This window comes from Parambassis ranga, chromosome 4, assembly GCF_900634625.1.
Source record: "Parambassis ranga chromosome 4, fParRan2.1, whole genome shotgun sequence".
Taxonomy (NCBI): Eukaryota; Metazoa; Chordata; class Actinopteri; family Ambassidae; genus Parambassis; species Parambassis ranga.
Genome location: NC_041025.1, coordinates 24,664,157 through 24,685,174, shown reverse-complemented (window position 1 = coordinate 24,685,174; position 21,018 = coordinate 24,664,157). Strand labels below are relative to the sequence as shown.

Genomic DNA, 21,018 nt, shown 5'->3' with positions numbered 1-21,018 from the left:
CTGCAGGCAGAGAGCAGGCAGTGTGTGTGTGTCGCAGTGAGAGCAGGAGAGTGTGTGTGTGTCTGAAGTCAGAGAGCAGTCAGTGTGTGTGTGCAGAATCACTCAGGTATTCAGACAGAGATCAGCTGCAGGTCAGACAGACTCTCTGAGTGGTTGTCATGTGACTGCTCATCACCTGTAGAATTTAATTTATTTTTATAAGTGCAAAGTTAAAACTCCAGCAGTTCATTTTTTCCTCTTCAAAAGAGGAATGGCCTAATTAGTGATTTGCTTCATTTTAAACATGATGACGTGATGTGATGTGCTTGTGACTGTTACGTTGTGTTTTGTCCCTCTCATGTTTTTGTTCCTGTTAATGTGTTTTGTTCTTCCAGGCCTCTTTTAGCTTTCAATATGCATCTGCTGATGAGGTACAGCGTCCACAATGCGGTTTCAAACTGCATCCAACCTTCTGCTTTGGCTTCACTGCACCTTCTGTCCACCTTAAACATCCCCTGGTTTAAGATCCCTCTGCAGTGTTTCCCTGTGTCTGTTCCACAGTAGGGTTCACCTCACATTTTAACTTCTGCTGTGGGGGAAACACTGCAGTGCGTCTCTGCCTCCACCTCTGGTTGTTAGGTATAAATTTGAGTTGATCTGATGAGGCTGACTCAGTGTGATGATGTTTGACTCACAAACAGTGAGGCCTGCCTGTGCAGCAGGATCAGAAGTCAGCAAGGTCTCAGCAGCTTTATCGATGTTTCACTGTTTAGAAATGAAGAAAAAAAATACATCCTGGTTCTGTTGATGAGTAGCTGTGAAATTCTCAGTACTAAATAATCATTGTCTGCAGTGAACACTAACTCTCTCTAGATTTCTGTACCATTAGAAACTGCTTTCAGGGAGTGGTGCAGAAGAGCCGACGTAACGTTCCAGCTTAATATGACCCAAGCTGTGACTCAAATACATCACATGAGTTTGAATTTACATTCTGGATGTTATATGATTTGACAGGGCGAGCTCGCTCCCCCCATATGTGCTATGCAACTCACTCAGCTGCCATCATTAACCACCATCTCCCCACTGCCACGCCCCTGTCGACCACACGGCTTCTCACTGTGTGAACTCCATCATTTGAACCCGTATTGTTTTAAAATTAAAAATGTCCCGTACATTGCAACCACTCTAATTTCTTAATATTCATTTGGACTCATTGATGCAGTGCTGCCTTTAAAATGGTCTATATTTCTGTATAATTAAAACATCAGCCCATTTTCACACAAGTTCTGAATGTAGAAAAGAGAATCCAGCTGAACAGATCCATCTATCCATTCTTTGGGTCAGACTGCCTAAGCAGGAAAACCCAGGCCTCCCTTTCCCTAGCCACCTCCTCCAGCTCATCCGGGTGACCACAGTGTTCCCAGCCCAGCTGAGAGTTATGATTACGGCCCGAGCACAAACCTGCGAGAGCCCTATTGAAATGCAAGCGTTTCTTATTATTATTATTCACTATTCTTGTTCCGGCTCCGGTATCGCCATTTTGACCCCCTGGACGTGCTCAAAACTCACCAAATTTGGCACAAAATTGTCCCCTGGCGAAAATCGCGACTTGACATTGTCGCCATTGGCGGGCGTGTCTGCATGGCTCTGTAGCGCCCCCTAAAGTGTAAAAATATTCACCGCAAATGCTACAGACCTGAAACTTTGTACACTGATGTATCGCCTTGTGACAAGAAAAAAAAGCCTCTTGGCCGAAAATTCCATGATGTACAGGAAGTCGGGCATTTTGAAAAACCCCGCCATGTTCCAATTTGCTCACCCCGCACTTTTGCGAACCTCTCGCAAAAGTGCGGGGTGAGCAATTGCTTGATACGGCTAAAATTGGTGCACTCGCCCTTAAGGGGTCAGGGACCAAAAGTTATCAAAACGCAGCACGTCGTCATACTGTATGGCTGTGACCATGAATTTGACCCTTCGCCAACGCACAGGAAATAATGTGTTTGTGGCTGTATCTCTCACATACTTCATCCAATGTGGATGAAAAAAATCAGGCATGCTGAGCCTGTCATTCTGAACAGATTGATGAACAGATGCTAATGAGCTGATACACTCATAGCGCCACCTACTGGCAGTATGAATTGTGTTCAGGCTGATTTTCCATGTTCCACACCTCGTATTTGAACGTACTCCTCCTAGGGAAATACTCTGACAGACCTAAGATTTTGTCACATGGTTCTGAAGACATGGCTGAGCAAAAGTTCAAAAACGCAGATCGATGTTACAACCGTGTGGGCGGGACAACACCACGAAGGTGACCCTTCGCCATTATAGAGAAAGCTGCTGTGTTTCTTGATTTATTAATCCTACCTGCCTCTTACTCTATCATGACATCAGCCCCTGTGCACCTTTTAATATCCCCTCATCATTATATGTGGGCGTGGCCACATGGCTCAGCAGCGCACCCTAGATTAAGATCTGAGTCCCCGTTTGACCTATACAGACGAAATCGGTACACATATGTATCACCTCTAGACGAAAAACAGTCACTTGGAGGCATCCTCTAAAACGCACAGGAACGCCACCATTTTGAAAAACCTACGCCATTTTGCATTTTTCACTCCCCACACTTTCACAAACTCCTCCTAGAGGATTTGTCCATTCCACCTGAAAATTGGTCTGGTCACTCTTAAGGCATTAGGGACCAAAAGTTATCAAAAACGCAGCACTTCATCAAACGGCCTGGCTGTAGCACCGCCACGAAGTTGACCCTTCGCCAACGCACAGAAAAATGGTGTTTTTGTGGCTGTATCCCACATACTTCATCCTATGTGATGAAACTTTAAAGTCATGCTGAACATCTGACTCTGCACACATTGATATGCTCATAGGCTACAGTCACTGTGCCACCTACAGGCTGGACGGAGTTGTCCCGCGGACTGCGAGGGCCTGTCATCGCTGCTTGCAGCTTTAATTTCTCTTTGGGATTATACCTCTTAGCTGTAAAGACCTAAGTCTGCCCCAGAGCCTCCTTCCAGTTGAAGATGCTTGGTACACTTCTCCAAACATGTTGACTTTGATAGATCACTGAAAACAGGGCACTCACTGACATCTTCTATGGATTGAAAACACCTCTGAATAAATGGATTCCCATTTAGCCTTCAAATAAACTTATGGTCCATGTACTTTCCTGAACAAATAAATGAGAAACCGAAATATGTCTGTTTCCACTGTTCGATTGGGTCCTCTATTTTTACTTTCAGGAAATGTGTGAAAATCGGCTGAAGTTTTTTATCATTTGCAGAGAGAAATTCTAAAGGGTTCAGAAACTGTTTAAATTCTGAATCAGAGGCAGCTGATGTTTAAATGTAGAAAAAGTTTCATGACTGACAGTGTGAGGTTCATATTATGATACAGAAATGAAGCTGCACAGTGAATGTCTCATATCGTCTTCCCTCCTTCTTTGCCCTCATGGTGTCACTATGTTGATTCTTCATGTGATGTTCCTCCTTCATTCTGCCCTTCAGTTGTTCATCAACAACTTCCAGAGTGCCAAAGAGGCTCTGAGCGCTGCCACGGCTCAGGCAGCAGAGAAGGCGGCATCCAGTGTTCGAGATTTTGCCCAGAAGAGTTTCCGGCTGTCCATGGACATCAAGCTGAAGGCTCCTCTCATCATCATTCCCCAGTCCTCCACCTCCCACAATGCTGTGGTTGTGGATCTGGGCCTGATCACTGTGGGAAACAACTTCTCCCTGCTGCCCGCTGAAGGCTTCCCATTACCAGCTGTAGTGGAGAAGATGCGCGTCCATCTGACACAGCTGAAACTCTCCAGGTATAGAGACACAGTTGAAACTCTGTCTAGAGACAAAGCAGACTTTGTGGATGGTCATTAAAGTGTTTGTTAGAAATCATTGCAATGTGTTCCAGAACCCTTGGATGATGTGACCACCACTGTTAGTCATTAGCTCAGGTGTCCAGTAGCAACAGTTCATCATGAAAATAATTAATGTTGAGGTATCCAAACACAAAATGGAAAACTGGGCCCTGTTTCTTTTTCTGTTATTAGCATCTTAACATATCTATTTTTTCAGGACAACACTGAAACAAGACTCCTCTCAGCCAGACATTGAGATCCTTCAACCGATCAACTTAGAGCTGCTCGTCACTCGAAACCTGGCTGCTTCCTGGTTTTCCGAGATCCCAGGGGTTCAGGTCCAGGGTGTTCTCCAGTCCCTTAAAGTAGGTGCCATCTGTACTGGGGTTTGATCTGAGGCTCCATTTTTTCACGTTTAGATTTAAACCTGTGCTGTCAATCTGTCAGATGAGCCTTGGTGAGGAAGACCTCGGAGTGTTGATGAAGATACTGGTTGAGAACATCAAAGAAGGAAGTAAAGGGCACAGTATGGATATTGAGACACGAGTTGTTCAAGGTTATGCTCTCAGTGCATGATAGAACATGTGATGCCCAGACTAAAGACCCAACATTGTGTTTTTCCCATTGTTAATAAGCTGTTACCACTAAACAAGTCAAAATTATTTCACTGCTTCCACAGAGAAGGCTGAAATCTCTGAGCAGCTAGTAGAGATGGTATCAACACAAACCACGTCTGATGGTGTAGCTGTCCCCAGTGGAGGCCTGACTGAAAACGTCATCAATGTTCTGCTGGATTTTGAAGTCAAAGAGGTACAGAAGCACCAGAAACCCCATGCAGGACTCTGTACCTGTGGATTCCAATCCTTCAACATGGCACTACTCTGCTGTCAGCTGATTCTGTTTCCTGTTTCCTTGTCAGGTGCTTCTAATCCTGAAGAAGCCCATGGAGCAGAGGGAGTTGCCCTTCCTGGCCTTTCACGTTGCTCACCTGGGCATCAACACTAAAGTCAGGAAGTATGATGTATGCGCCACAACATACATCAGCAAGATCAGCATGAAATGCCACGAGTTCAAAGGTCAAAGGTTCACTAATGACTGTACTACACTGGTTTCTGTGCTCACCTGTCAGGGTTTCTGTGATGCTGGTGGTTTCCATGTGTGTCCTGTCAAACAAACATCTCAATTAAGTTATTATATTGTTTTTTTTCAGACCCAAATGGCGAGCCGCTGTGTCTCATCAACTCCTCAGTGGAGTCTGGATCTGAACTGCTCAAAGTGCAGTATTTCAAGGTGAGCAGGCGTAATGTTGTAACCTGTGTGCGATCTAGAATTATCAAAGTGCTGAACTTCCTGTCTGTGTTGATAAGGCTGACCGCTCTGGACCAAACTTCTCAACTGTATACAAGAACACTGAGCAGATGATCAATGTGAGTTTATGCGCACCCATTTCCACACACACACACATACACACAAACGGTTTGTCATGTGAAGCACCTATTTGGTGATTCTTTCTGCCTGCAGGTGACCTTCACCTCCCTCGACCTCATGCTCCACACCGAGGCTCTGCTGTCAGCCATCAACTTCCTGTCCACGGTGCTGTCGTCCAGCAGTATGCCATCTACAGACATGGATGTGCAACTGAAGACGGAGGACAAGACGGTGTCTGCCATGTCCAGTAAGTACCCTGAGATAAAAACAAATACAGAAAAAACTTAACTAAAAATGAAACTATTGTTCTCTGTCAGCCACCCTGGTGTCACATGCAGACAGTGAGGTCATAGACCTGAAGGTGATGATGACACTGGGAGCCTTCAATGTCCTGATGTGTGATCAGACCTGCAACATGGCTGACATCAAGATCCAAGGTATCCAATGAAAGCTTTAATATTCTGTAAATGTCCTGCCAAAAACCCGGTCTAACCAGTCTGATTTGTTCCCCAGGTATTCATGGTTCTTTGCTGATGCAGGGACCGCAGACACACATATCAGCCAGTCTACGAGATTTCATTGTTCTCAATGTTGATCCCAAAACCATCCACCAGAAGGTTAGTCAGTTGTATTTATGCGAATTTGGTAGCATCAGCTGTCATGGACCCCTTCAGCTACCAATTGTAGCAACAAACCAAGGTTTCCTGGTTGAAAGTCTAGCAAGACTTTGGGCTGGATTGCCCCTTTCTTGTGTAAATTAACAGCATCTCTGTCCTTCAGGCCATCTCCATTGTAGGGAATGAGGTATTCAACTTCACCATGAGTCTGACTCCCAATGCCACAGAGGGCGCTGGCTACACTGACACCTCAAAGACGGATGGTAGGTGAAGCTGCGTGTAGGCTGTATCCAGGTGGTTTACTTGCACAAGTTCATCATGTCTCTGCTGGTGAGTCCAGCAAGAAGGTCTCAGAAGTTGCTGTTTATGTGTTTAAGTCATTACGTTCTCATGTTGATGTATTAGATTCAGTTCATTTTTTTCAATAAACAAATTATCAGAATTTTAAATTTTGTCTCGTATAAATAAACTCGTAAATAAATAAATCTTATTTTACCTTTTTGCAGAACTTCACCAATAACTTCCAGAGTGGCAAAGATGCTTTGAGCGCTGCCACGGCCCAGGCGGCAGAAAGGCAGCGTCCAGTGTTCGAGACTTTGCCCAAAAGAGTTTTCGTCTAACCATGGACATCAAGCTGAAAGCTCCACTTATTATCATCCCCCAGTCCTCTACCTCCCATGATGCACTGGTAATGGACCTGGGTCTAATCACAGTGGGAAACAGCTTCTCTCTTCTGCCCATCCCTGGATGTCCACTTCCCGCTGTCATTGACAGCATGGACATTCAGCTGACGAAGCTGAAACTCTCAAGGTCAGTCAGCCTGAACCTCAAATATCCAGATGAAGCTCATGGAAGATGAGTTTATTCAAACCAAATTAAAATAAACCTTTGTTTCCCGTTGACCACCAGGATCTATATGGACCCAGTCTCCGAAGGACCCAGCACTGAGCTGCTAGAACCTGTCAACCTGCACTTGAACATAAAAAGGAACTGGCAGCTTCCTGGTACAAAAAGATGGCCACTGTGGAGATTGATGGAGATCTGAAGCCAATGAAGGTATGAGGAGGAGGCAGAAGAAGCCTGAGCATAGATAATTTAGTTGTTTGAAATACAGTGACCGTTCTCTGTGAAACAAAATATACATTTTCAGGGAGATCTTATTGAACTTTCTGTCCCAGCTGAAAAATGTTACTGACACTTCTGTTCTTGTTTTTACAACCAGTTAAGATATAAAACCAACCAAAGTGTTTCCTCTGAGGGCTGTCCTCCTGTAGACCTAATTTCACCTTCTGAGTGTAGAACTCCCCTCGAGTTTTCAGGTTCAGGCTAAAGTAGCAGTCTAGCAAAGCTAGTTTAGCCTGTCCTTGTTGTGGACACATACATGGGACAGATGGAGAAGACTGTTTTGTTTCTAGTTACATCTGTAGATGGTCAGCCAAGTGTTGTTGGTGTCTATGCAGCTGACGCTCAGCCAGGATGACCTAAAGGTCCTGCTCAGGATCTTAACAGAGAATCTAAGAGAGGCCAGCAGCCCCGAGTCCACTGTGCCCAGACAGGAGGCCAGTCTGCAGGTCCAAGCGGCCAAAGGCCCGCCAACAGGTCAGAGCACATTTTACACACACACAGAGATAAGCAGTGATGTTGGTCTGGTTTCTGTATGGAGGTTAGTCTCGGGTTTTCTTGACTCTTGATCCTCATTGTACCTATTCAGGTGATGCTGAGAGGTCAGCTTTAAGTTTTGATGAAGATGAAGATGAAGGGCTGGAAACTGTGAAGTTTAACTTCAGCATTGAGTCTCTTGGCCTGGTTCTGTACCTCAATGACCCAAAACAGGTCAGTCAGATAAGAAAGCAGTATTGTGAGGCTGACTACATTACAGTTAAAGAGTTAAGCTCTCTGTTTGTTGGACTCTGGTTCTGACTGCTGTGCCTGGTCCCTGCAGCCATCAGATCCCCAGCACCACTCTCACCATAGGCTGGGGGAGTTTGCCCTCCACCGTGAAAGCTTCGGGAAAGATCCTGACCAACAGCAACTTGGAGATGAGCGTGGTCCTGACTGCCTGCACACTGGATGACCTGAGGACTGGCGTCGAGAGGGTGACCTCACGGTAAAGATCTCATGACTTCTGATTTCTGTCCATCTGAGCTGTTGATAATGACCTGATCACCTGGTTGCGGGTTGATGGTACTCCACTCTCTGGGTTCTGTAATTATGTTTAGGCACAGAACAAAAAAACAATGGCTTTATTATTACTGTGCACCAAAAGCTGTGCTAACTTTCTGCAGAATGGTGGACGGAGACAAGAGGACACGTCTGAGGCCATGATCGATGTGACATATCGTCAAAGTGCTGCACAGCGGGACGTGGTGGCTGTTCTCCAAAAACTCTATCTGTGTGCAAGCGTGGAGTTTCTAATGGCCGTTGCAGATTTTTTCTTGCAGGCTTTGCCACAGAGTTTAGCTGCGACTACATCATCTGCATCAGGTGACGGACTGCCGTTGAGACAGACCACCGAACCGCGTGCTGACACCAAGACCAGTAAGACTAAAATACATTTTAAAATATATATTTAAGATGTTTAAATAAGGATTATATTCAGTAATGATAAGCATTCACGATAGGGCGTTTCTAATCTGTATATCTTGTGGTCATTCTGTATACAGTAATTACAAACTGCATATATTTATTTAACCTTGTTTTAACTTGTTTTTTGTTCTGCTGCTGTAACGATTTAGTTTATCTCCTGGGATCAATAAAGTCGTATCTTAAAATGAAGTGAGTAAAGTATTGTGAAACAGTACCCAGAGCAAACCATCTGCTCGTGTCTCCCCTTTGCAGTCTCCATGACGAGGACTCTGCTTCGTATGGTGATTGTGGACCCGAGGTGGTGTTTGTGGCAAGCCTAATGAAAGCCGAGGCTCCAGCCCTCATGGTGTCATTTCAGTGTGACGTCACCTTGCAGGGGGATGATGACGGCACACAGAATATGAGAGCCAACCTAAGGGAGCTGAAAGTCCTCGCCTGCCCCTTTATCCGAAGCAAGGAGGACAAGTCCGTCACCACTGTAAGGTCACATGACCACATGTGTGGTCTGTCAGTCTGCTAACTTGTATTGTATCATGGTGGAAGTGGAATTAAGAAGAGATTAGACATCATGGGTTTGTTCCACAGGTGCTGAGGCCATGCTCTGTTGCACTGGAAAGCCAAATGCATCCTAACAGGCCCCTGAGTGGCTCAGTGACAGTTGAGGAAATCATTGTTAAGGTCCGTTCATTTATAGATCCACAAAAAGAGGCAGCGTGTGTCACTGAACTTATCTTCGGTGTCTTTCTTTAGATCTCTCCCTTCATCCTCAACACAGTCATAACGATAACAGCAGCAATGACAGCCAAACAGCGTGGTGAGCAGAGTCTGGAAACAAAGGTTGATGTTAATGACCTGTGGTCGGTCATGAACATCTATGCCTGTAACTTCTGGTTCCTGGGAGTGGATCAGGCTACCGAGGTGACTGAGAGCTACAGAGAGCCAGACGGATGCAATGAGGGCGAGAGCTTTGCCGCTGAGATCAAGGTACCACATCCAATTTTGAAACTTACATTGACACGGTCAGGTCTGTGTTCTGTTGATGAGTTCAGCCCCCCCACCCAAACCCTGCCTCACAAAAAAACAGGTGGTCCAGGTGACTCTGGAGTCCGGTTTGGGTCATCGCACGGTCCCTCTATTACTGGCCGAGTCCTCCTTTAATGGATCAGCCAAAAACTGGTCATCTCTTCTGCTGAGAGCCAACATGACTCTGGAGGTGAGAAGTGAACCTGAACCAGCACCAGGACTCACTTTCACATCATCAGAACCGTAAAGATATAAAAAAATATGTTAGAAGACTGTCGTCAAAATGAGCGCTGTCCTATTTATTTGTCTTCAGTGAACTACTTTAATGAGGTCCACGCAGTGTGGGAGCCTCTAATCGAACGAGTCGACAGCGGCCGGCGCAGATGGAACCTAGAACTGGAGGTAAAGCCACTAGCAGTTAGCTATTAGCTGTGATGTGTTTTGTAATACTCCCTCCTTCTGCTAAACTGGACACTGCTCCTGAAGAAAAGACCTACTGTTGAGTCTAAATGTCAGCAATCAGCTGATTGTTGCTCTTTTTGTTTGTCCAGATGAAAACAACCCAGTTCAGGACAGGAGTCCTGTTCACGGAGATGACTTTGTTCTTCTTCCTGAACCTCGCACTGCCATCAACATCTGCTCCAAAGACACCATGAACATCACCATCTCCCAGTGCAGCCTCAACGTCTTCCACAACCTCACCAAGGTACCACACACAACATAGTTCAGTATCTTTTGGTAGAACCAATAATGATCCTCCAGCAACAGATTTAATTAATCTTTAGACTAGGAGATCTGCTGATTCATTCATGTGACTGTCAGCACAGCTGCTCTTTAACCTCATTCATTCCTGTTTAAATCAGGCGTTCTCTGAGGGTACGGCCTCCAGCTTTGATTACTCTCTGAAGGAGAAGGCGCCCTTTACCATCAGAAACTTTCTTGGGATACCCCTCATTGTACAGCACAGCGCTAACTTGAGGTCGGTTGGATCTGTGGCTCGGGGAAAACTTCACGAGCTATCAGTGGATCAGAGTATGGACCTGGAACATTCCGTGTTCCAGCTATCGTCCAGAGGAAAACTTTCAGCTCTGCAGCGGCAAGAGAGCTGCCTGTTCAACCTTAGCATCGGTGAGAAGTCCTCGTGTTCTCGCTCCATGGTCGCTCACATTGTTTCTGTTACATTTAATAAATATGTCGGAACTTGCAGTGCCCAGTGGATACAGTGAGATCTCTAACATCGCAGTGGACAAACCGGGTCGTCGCCTCTACAACATCCGGGGCCCGATGCTGCAGGAGGCTGTTTCTGTGCTGCTGCAGATAGATGCTGCTGAAGGCAACAAGGTCATCACTGTCCGCTCGCCCACGCAGTCTGACTGCCAAACACTGATCTTTAACTAGCAGTGATTAGTAAGAACCACCAGCAGCTTTAACTGTTGTTTGTGCTTTCAGATAATGAATCATTTCTCAGTGGGGTTCACCATCCTGAAGTACTGTCCAGAGTCCCGGAGTCTGCAGAGTGTTGGACAGGCCGAGCCAGGGAGAGAGTTTCATGTTTCCTTGGAGACATACAGGTAGCCTCTCATCTCGTAGCATGGATGTATTAGGGTATATCCCATTCCAAAACTGCTCTAGTACTAAATAAAAGAGGAGAGGTCAATGGCAGTGTTGTATGCAGCTGCAGACACACAAATCTCACAAATCTGGAGCGCGTGTGTTTATGTGGTTTATGTTTATTTTATGTGGAATGATTGTTTGTGCCAGCATGTGATGAGCTATTGCAAGTTTACAAAACAGCAGCCAATAGATAGCTACAGTGCTATTCCCAGTGGATGGGCAGATTATGAAATTTCATTTTGAGTGGTGAATAAAGTCAAAAGAATTATTAGATGTTGAACAACCATTAACATGTTCAGCCACAAGTTTCTATGGTCAAAAGTTGTGCAGGTGCAACCAGGTGCTCAGCAGGTGTGTTTTTGTTCTGTAGATGTCAGCTCTTCGTACGTCCAGCGGGTTGTCTGGATGGACAGTACGTGCATCCTCCACCTGTGTAGCCTGGAAGGAGCAGGTACACTGCAGCTCAGAGGTGTGTTCATTGCTTCAGTGCCCTGCGTCTGACAGCAGCCTGCTGCCCCTGATGGTCAGCACGCTAGCTGTCCCAGACAATCTGCAGCATATTGCCAGCTACGGAGAGGAAGACTGGGACCCTGCATATGTCATCCATCTCCACCCTGTCGCCACACTACGCAACCTGCTGCCCTACACAGTCCGCTACATGATGGAGGTACTGCATATTAAAGCTCATTACATATAGCCATGTTCAAGAGTTAGTACACCACATCAATCCTGCTTTTTCATGGAAAAACATAATAGAAGTCATATAGTTAGCATCTCGTTGTGGGTCTTAGTTTAAGGCAAATAAAACCTATACATTTACAACATATTAGTTTTTTTTTTTTTACAAAACTAAAGTCAAAGAAAAAATTGTGGCTAATGCTCCCTTACTGCTGCCATGTGATTCAGGAAGGTGAGCAGCAGCAGGTGCTTCTCATCATCAGCCCTTGGTGAATTGATCATCAGCTGGTTTGCAGACCTCTATGAGAGCATATATTTTGGAAGTTTGCTGCTGTGGAGTCGATGTGGAAAGGGTTATGAAAGCATTTCTAAACAATGTGGAGTTCAGTGGTCTACAGTTCAGACTATCTATGAGCAACACGTCAGAGCCCACAGGTCTCAGTCAGCATGGTTATGTTAAGAAGATGTTCTTAATGTGAAAGGGTGCCACATGGACACATGACTGAGGATCACAAACCATAAGTACAAGCTGGAATCATGGCAGGGGACTCGGCATGATTCTTTTTGTCTTCTTTTTTCTAAATAAGTAATAATAACAAACAAGTTTTTGTTGTTTGTCTGAGGTATTTGCATAACATCGAGCTTTACCATAAACAGATGAGTTTGTGTTTTTTTCAACACAAACAATCAGATTTAAAAGAGGGGCACCTCTTGAACATGGCAATAGAATAGAATAGAATAGAATAGAGAGAATAGAATAGAAGCACTTTATTTATCCCAAGCTGGGAAATTTGACTGTTACAGCAGTCTCATGTGCTTTTATGTATGTAGTGTAAATCGTCACCATGCCTGATCATAATGTCCAAAAACCACTCACAGTACTGAAGTCACTTTATTCATCACCATGCAGTCACCACAAGCAGTCATTCTTTTATATTTATTTATGTCTTTTATATTTTTGATATTTTGCTTCTGTCTTTGCTGGCTGCTGTAATACTGCATCTTTCTCCTGTGGGGGAGTATCTTATCCTCACATACAGGCACGCAGCATAGTAAACATAGATCTGTGAGGTAATAAAAACAGAACATGCATTATTTACATGGAAAAATGAGAAAATATATGTACAAATACACTAAACTTGTCGGTTACAACATTCAAGAATTTTGACAATGACACAAAGACGAGGTGTTATACGTAGAGTCTTATGGCAAGAGGCAGGAAAGACTTCCTGTAGCGGTCTGAGCCTTTTGGAAAAGGTGCTCCGTTCTCTGTCTAGTACAGGGTGGTCAGGGTTATCCATGAATAATCAGGGTCATGTCAGATTACTTGTTACTTCAGGTAGTGACTGACCAGATCTATTCTTCATCTTCAGAACTCGGCAGACTCCTATGAGCTTCTGGAAGGCAGCACGTCTGACCTCCTGAACGCTCGCGTCACAGGGGAGATTGTGTCATTGGTGCTGATGAGGTATCAGGGACGTGACTGGCATGGGCACGTTCGGATTGAACAGGAAATGCCCGAGTTCTTCTCCATGTGTCTCACCTGTGACTCGGATGTCAACATGACAGTGGATGTGAGTTTACATGTGACAAGGACAGCCAGCCGCCTGCTGCTGTCGCTCTTTAGCCCGTATTGGATCATCAATAAGACATCTCGGGTGCTGCAGTACAGAGCAGACGACGTCAGTGTTAAACACCCAGCCGACTACCGAGACGTCATCCTGTTCTCCTTCAGGAAGAAAAACCTGTTCAGCAAGAATAAGGTGAGAAATGACCTGGTAACTGAATGATACCATCTGGCCCTCGATGTGCTGTGTAGTCTTTGTTGTTTTGATGCATGTGTTGGGTGTTACAGCTCCAGCTGTGCGTGTCTACCAGCTCCTGGTCTGAAGGCTTCTCTCTGGACACAGTGGGAAGTTATGGCTGCGTTCTCTGTCCCGCCAACAACAATGACTTCTTGGTACCTGGTTTTGTTCATGTTGTCTCTGGGCATTAGACCAGCTTAGGCTCATTAGCTATCATCTGCTGTGGTCTGACTTGTTTTCATACTTTGTGCCCAGGTGGGTGTTAGTATCCAGATGAGTAGTTTTAACTTGACCAGGATTGTCACCATGAGTCCATTCTACACTCTGGTTAACAAGTCATCCTATGAACTGGAGGTGGGGGAAGTCACCAACCAGAGCTCCACCAAATGGCACTACATCGCCTCCACTGAGGTAAGGACACTTCTGAGCTAAGAACACAGAGTACACCTTCAGCGGTAGAGCTGGAGAATTTGTTGATGTTAGTATCAGCCACAGATGGTTCCAGTAGACCTTTGTCAGGTTGAGATCTGAACTGTTGCTGGAGTCTTTTTTCTATGAAACAGCAAATAGTGATAATGTTCTTACATGTCTGTCATGTTGCAGTGCCTTCCACTCTGGCCAGAGAGCAGCTCAGAAAAGTTGTGTGTCCGTGTGGTTGGGTCTGACTCCACATCCAAGTCTTTCTTCTTCACCGACAGGACAGTGGCACCCTCCTGAGCCTGAACATGGTTAGTGTCACCTGACAGTTGCAGGTAATGCCCAGATGTATCTTTTACACGAGTGTGTGTGTTTACAGTGTGGAGGAATCATTGTGGATGTCAACATCTCTGATCACTCAACCGTCATCAGTCTCAGTGAGTATTTGAAGGAGCAGCGCCTGCCCTGCTGATAAACCACACACCCTGGGTCACCATCAACTACAGACAGAGGTCAGAACACACACACACACATTTTAAGTTTCCTTGTAAATGATATGTTTTATCTGGCTGACATCTACCTGCTGTTTCTTTTTTAGCGGCTCAGCGTTGGTTCATAAGTTGAAACCAAGCGAGGCTCGTCGGTTTTGTGGGACGATCCAGCAGGTGTCCGAATGCTCAGCTGGAGCTACATGGATCATTCAGGGGAGCTCGACTTGCTGAAGGTCTGATGCGCACCAGTTCCTTTAATATTCAATGATCTGTTGCCCCCCATGATAAAACCCTCAGCATGCTCACAGACAGTCTCTGTCAACTCAGGATGAGGTCGGCCAGTTTTCCTATGACCTCCAGTCTCAGGTCCACTGGGTGTCCTTCCTGGACGGGCGACAGCGGATTCTGCTGTTTACTGAGGACGTCGGCATCGTCACGAAGGCTCGGCAGGCCGAGGAGCTTGAACAGTTTCAACAGGAAGTTAAATTATCACTGCAAAACCTTGGACTGTCGCTGATCAACAACAGCAGCCGGCAGGAGATTGCTTACATTGGCATCACAAGGTAAACATCAGCACTCAACGGGGTCAATATGAATGTTTACAGCTCAGGTGCATCCGCTGTACAGTGGTGTGTCTGTTTTACAGCTCAGGTGTGGTTTGGGAGATGAAGCCAAAGAATCGGTGGAAGCCTTTCAGTCAGAAGAACATCAACCTGTTAGAGAAAACCTACCAGAGTCTGCTGAGTGGGAAGCTAGAAGGTGGCTGGCTCAGACTAGAGAACAACCTGGAGGTCAGAGATCGCCAAACTTCATCCTTAGATTCCCTTAAAAAAACAGGCGTTAGATTCCAGCCATCACTTTGCTATTTGTCTGAGTCTGTGTGATGTTATCGTTTGTCAGGTGAACCTCAGCGGTGCCATCATGAAGATGCGGCAGCCATTCACCTGCCCAGTGAGAAGGAACTTCCTATCTGGGATCCAGGTGGAACTCAAGCAGTCAGTTCACCAGCGCAGCCAGAGCCCAGCTGCACTGGCTCCAGGTAAACATAAACACATGTGTCTGAAAACACACCAGGCCAAAAGACTGACATGTTTTTTCTTTGGAGGTGGACAACCAGCTGCCAGGCGCCATCTTCCCCATTGTGTTCAATCCAGTTCCTCCCCCAAGTCTATTGCTCTGGACTCAGGTGTTACATCTTTTTCAAGTGATTCGCACCTTCATAAATTGACTGATATCATAAGAATGGTCTCTCGAACTCTGCCTCCACAGAACCAAAGCCCTTCATTGATGTGTCTGTCATCACTAGGTTCAACCAGCACAGTAACGTCTTACAATTTAAGTGAGTAAAATGTCTGTGTGGACCAGGAGCTGGTACACCTGAGTGTCAGAGGTTATTGGAGTCAGATAAAGTCATTAAAATGTGTGTGTGCTGTAGGTACTTCATCATGGCTCTGGTTCAGGAGATGGCACTGAAGGTTGATCAGGGCTTCCTGGGAGCCATCTTGGCTCTGTTTACACCAGCTGCTGACCCCCAGGCTGACAGACAGAAGGTGAGCAGCAGGTGTATGGTGCCAGCTCTATGGTCTACGATGTATGGTGCACGTTTGTTCTTCTCCTCTTTCTCTCCCCTTCATCCTCTGTCCTACCTACACTTTTGTTTTGTACTTACCTATCCATCTCAAATTCTTGCTTATATTTATACCTTCATACCAAATTGCACACTTTTGTTTCTGTACCTGTTTATTTGTGCTGTTAGAGGTATATTTTTAGTGTGCTCAAGTGAGCCATTTCCAGCTCCTCCCTCTCCTCTCCTCTCTCTCTCTCTTCTCACTCCTCCCTCCTCTCCTCTCCTCTCCTCCTCCTCTCCTCTCCTCCTCTCCTCTCCCCTCTCCCTCTCCTCTCTCCTCTCTCCTCTCCTCTCTCCTCTTCTCTCCTCCCCTCCCCTCTCCTCTCCCCTCTCCTCTCCTCTCCTCCTCTCCTCCTCTCCTCTCCTCTCCTTCCTCTCCTCTCCTCCTCTCCTCTCCTCTCCTCTCCTCTCCTCATCCTCTCCTCGCTTTCCGTTTCCGGTGAGCGTGAGTGGTGGTGGCGGTGTGTGAGTGGCGCGGAGTTCAAACTGGTTTTCTGGTCGGTTTTTCAACTGGTGTTTCTACTGTTACTTTCTGCATCATCAGGTAAGACGGTTTTCTTTACTTTTCTGTGGGGTCTGGTTGCTTTCGGGAGGTATGGCGTCTGTGACGCCGCCTCCAACTATCCGGCAAGGTGCGCGGATAGTCCCTCCAGACGGCTCGGTCTCCGTGGAGGAGGTTCTGTTGGCGGCAGGTGAACAGGTAGGACACGACAACATCTTGTTCGCCTCTCGTATGAACAAGGCGGTTGTCGTGTTCCTAAAAACGGAACCCTCAGGTCCACCAATTAATTGAGAGTGGCGTGTTCCTCGGGGACCTGTTTGTGCAGGTGTCCCCGCTCACAGCTCCCTCAACGCGGATCACCGTATCCGGCGTTCCGCCGTTCATACCTAATGAGCTGTTAGAGAAGGAGCTCCGCCGCTTTGGAAAATTTGCCAGTGGGTTTAAAACGGTGAGCCTGGGGTGTAAGGACCCCAAACTGAAGCATGTCCAGTCTCTGAGGAGACAGGTGTTCATGTTCCTGGACTCGCCGACACAGACTCTGGAGGTGTCTTTCCGTGTGAAGCAGGGTGACGCTTCCTACATGGTGTACGCGAGCTCAGGACAGATGAAGTGCTTTGAGTGTGGTGATGTGGGGCATAAGAGGTTTGCATGTCCTCATAAGCAGCAGGGAGCGGGTGCGGGCGGCCCGCTCGCGCCGGGGCGGCGGATCCGCCCGACACCGCGGCTGGCGGGTCTGTCCCCGGCGCGGCGGAAGCCGCCGCCTCTGCTAAAGTTCTTGCTCCGGTGACTGATGTAAATAACGTGGTGATTGTTACAGAGTCAGAGAGGTCCAATGATCTCATCAGTACCGGGTTGAGCAGGAGTGAAAGTCAGCCTGCAGGTGGTGTCATGAGCTCCTCTCAGGCTGCAGACAATAACGTTGCAGCAGAGCTGGTTGGGAACATGGAAGTTCCTGCAAAGCCTCACACTGATCAGGAAGCAGTCTTCAGTGAAGAGGGCCTGCTGTCTGCCAGCCAGGCTTCATGTACCAGAGAAGATATGGAAGAAGACTATGAGTCAGATAACACATCCATCTCTGGCTCTTCCAGCTTGAGCACAGACCTTTACTCGTTAGAAGAGATAAATCTGTTTCTGGATGAAACTTTCAAAAAGTCTGTCAGAGTGGAGGATTATTTCAGGGACACTGATAAATTCATCAGAACAGTTAACATCCTCAAAAGACAAGTTGGTTTCGACCAACTAGATGAAAAGAAGCGTTTCCGGCTTAAGAAACACGTCACTACTCTGAGGAAAATCGGTGGCAAAGCCAGAAGAGTAAAAAAATGTAAATGATGATGCAGCACTGGGTGTTATTTTCACTCCTCCGTTTTTTAACTGTTTTTATCTGTCTCTGTTCTTTCTTTGACCTATCTATGAGGAGCCTTAACATTGGTTCTCTTAACATAAATGGCGGGAGGGACAGACAGAAAAGGGCATTAATCTCTGAGGTCTCCAATCAAAACAGGATTGATGTGTTGTTTTTACAAGAGACACACACAGTCACACACGATGAGACAGAGTGGGGTTTATGGTGGAAGGGTCTTTTTAGACTAAGTCATGGAACAAATTTTAGTGCAGGGGTAGCTATTCTTTTTAGAGAAGCTGTCGCTACATCTTTTTTATCTTGCACTGAAGTAGTGAAAGGCCGTCTGCTCATTGTTAGAGTAGCCATTGAGGACGTAGTCTACTGCTTTGTTAACATCTATGCCCCAAATAGTGGAGCGGAGAGAGTTATTTTTTACACCCAGTTAAAAAATGAGCTGATAATGCATCAACAGGAGCATATTATTATTGGTGGCGATTTTAACTGCACCTTAGATTTCACTATTGACAGAATTGGTGAAGAACCTCACCCGCAGTCATCTCAGTCCCTGAGCAACGTCATTTTACATCTAGACCTGCTTGATTCTTTTAGAGTCAAACATCCACAATCTCAGCAGTACACCTGGGTCAGGGTCTGCAATAATCAAGTTTGTGCAGCTAGATTAGACAGAATCTACATTTCTAAGTCTCTCAACCCAAGGTTGCTCTCCTCCAGTATTCATCCAGTTGGTTTTACTGATCATCATTTAGTAGCGGTGAGAATAGTGATTTCTTTAGGTGCACGGCCCCAAGTCTTATTGGCATTTCAATAATAAATTACTGCTGGACAAAAATTTTTGTCAGGATTTTGGACGCTTTTGGGATCATTGGAGAACTCAAAAGGTTAATTTTTGTTCCCTTAAGTTGTGGTGGGAGGTTGGTAAAGCACAAATACGTGCTTTTTGTCAGCAGTACACCTCCTACTCTTCTGCCAGGATTAAAGCTGCAATTAATGAGCTAGAGTTGGATATTAAGAACATAGAAAAAGGCCTAAATAGGAGTGCAGATGACATCACTGCCCCTTTGCTGAAGGAGAAAAGGTCGGAGCTGAGTTCACTCCTGCAGGAGAGGGTTAAGGGAGCCCTTATCCGATCACGTTTTCTCCAGCTAAAGGACATGGATGCCCCGAGCTCTTTCTTCTTCAATCTTGAGAGATCGGTGGCGGAGAGAAAGCTAATGACATGCCTAAGGCTGCCGGGGGGAAGTACTACCACTGACCCAGTTGAGATGAGGAAGCATGCTATGGACTTCTATGCAGGCCTGTTTGGATCGGAACCTTGTGATCTGGAGTGTCGGGAAGAGCTCCTGAAAGATCTTCCCCAGCTCAGCATAGAGGAAAAGGCTGATCTGGACAAAGATCTGACCCTGGAGGAACTGACATCTGCCGTCAATCAGATGGAGTCTGGACGAGCACCAGGGATCGACGGCCTGCCCATGGACTTTTTTAAAACTTTTTGGAATATCATTGGTCATGATCTTCTCGGAGTTTTCTTGGAGTGTTTTAAATCTGGATCTCTTCCGGTGTCCTGTCAGAGGGCAATCCTCTCCCTGCTGCCAAAAAAGGGGGACTTGGCACTTTTAAAGAACTGGAGACCAGTTGCCTTACTTTGCTCAGACTACAAAATACTGTCTAGAGCACTCTCTAATAGACTAAAAGAAACTCTAGGCATTATTATTCACACAGATCAGAGCTATTGTGTTCCTGACCGGTATATTATGGACAATATTTTTCTAATTAGAGATGTAATAGATGTGTGTGATTGTTTTAATGTAAATGTTGGTGTTGTCTCTTTGGACCAAGAGAAGGCGTTTGACAGGGTGGATCACTCGTATTTGATTTCCACGCTTAGGTCTTTTGGCTTTGGTGAAGGGTTTGTAAGGTGGTTAAAAACACTTTATTGCAATGCACAGTGTTTGATAAAAATGGGTGCTGGGCTGAGCAGGCCGATCTCTGTACAGCGGGGCATAAGGCAGGGTTGTCCCATCTCCGGCCAGCTCTTTAGTCTGGCAATTGAACCTCTGCTGTGCAGGTTGAGGGATCGGCTCAGTGGTTTTTCTTTACCTGGGTCCTGCAGGCTTGAGCGTGCATTAGTATTGTCTGCTTACGCAGATGATGTGAACGTCTTTGTGTCTAGTCAGGAGGATGTTCGTCGTCTGCAAGATGCCCTGCTCCTTTATGAGAAGGCATCCTCTGCACGGGTGAACTGGGGTAAAAGTGAGGCTCTCCTGTTAGGCCAGTGGAGGGATCAGGCAGTGCCTTTTCTACCAGGAGGTCTCAATTGGAAGAGGGAGGGGTTGAAGGTGTTGGGAGTGTTTTTAGGCACTGAGGGCTTTAAAGCTAAGAATTGGGAGGGAATCAGGGATAAAGTGTGCGCTCGGTTGTCTAAATGGAAATGGTTGCTACCTCAGCTGTCTTATAGGGGGAGAGTCCTGGTTGTTAATAACTTGGTTGCCTCGACTCTCTGGCACAAACTCATCCCTCTGACACCGCCGAGGGGCTTCATAGAGGACATCCAGAGGATAATCCTGGACTTTTTCTGGTCTGGAAAGCACTGGATTCGGGCAGCAGTCTTATACCTACCTGTAGCCGAGGGTGGGCAAGGTCTAATTGACATTCAGTCTAAAATTGCTGCCTTCAGACTACAGACAGCGCAACAGATCCTCTACAACAGTGGTCCGAGCTGGTTAGACACAGCTCGGCTCCTCATGAGAAGAGCTGGCCGGCTGGATTACGATAAACAACTTTTCCTTATACAGAGCGAGGTTCTTGACTTATCTGGACTTACACCATTCTACAGCTCTGTACTGCAGTCCTGGAGGATTTTTAAATTTCAACGTGCAAGAAGTGAGACTCCGGGCATGTGGGTTTTTGAAGAGCCACTGTTTTGCAGTGCTTTTTTAAAGACTTTATCCCTGGAATCTGCTAGCCTGCGGGCTAACCTCAGAAGTGCCGGTTGCACTAAAGTAGGTCATTTAATG

At 46.1% G+C, this 21,018-nt stretch overlaps 1 pseudogene; it reads left to right on the top strand.

Moving 5' to 3' along the window:
- The first annotated feature begins 362 nt into the window (after positions 1-362).
- LOC114434655 (vacuolar protein sorting-associated protein 13C-like) overlaps positions 363-21,018 on the top strand; it is a 22,516-nt pseudogene continuing 1,860 nt past the window's right edge.